The sequence below is a fragment of the Nestor notabilis genome, unplaced genomic scaffold, assembly GCF_000696875.1.
Source record: "Nestor notabilis isolate BGI_N333 unplaced genomic scaffold, ASM69687v1 scaffold19402, whole genome shotgun sequence".
In the NCBI taxonomy this organism is placed as follows: domain Eukaryota; kingdom Metazoa; phylum Chordata; class Aves; order Psittaciformes; family Psittacidae; genus Nestor; species Nestor notabilis.
The window spans coordinates 1-299 of NW_009917204.1; positions in this window are offsets into that span (position 1 = coordinate 1).

The following is a 299-nucleotide window of genomic DNA, read 5'->3' on the forward strand; positions in this document are numbered from 1 at the left end:
GGGCCCTGGCTGGCCACCGACCCGGGGCGGCCGCCCGAGCCATGAGCTGCTGTGTGTGTTTTACCTGGGGCATGGAGTTGGTACCTTCCCTCGCCCTGGGGGCTCCGCGCGCGAGAGGTGGAAGACGTGGGTTTGTGGACATGACTCTGATTTAAAAAATAATTAGGAAGAAATCCCCAGGCGTTGCTTTTCCTCAGTCGCCCATGAAACGAGAGTAAACACTGAAGGGGGAACGAGGAGTAACGAGGAGCTTCAGGTCCCTAGGAGCAGGGTAGCCTCTGGAGCTGTGGCTGGGGAAA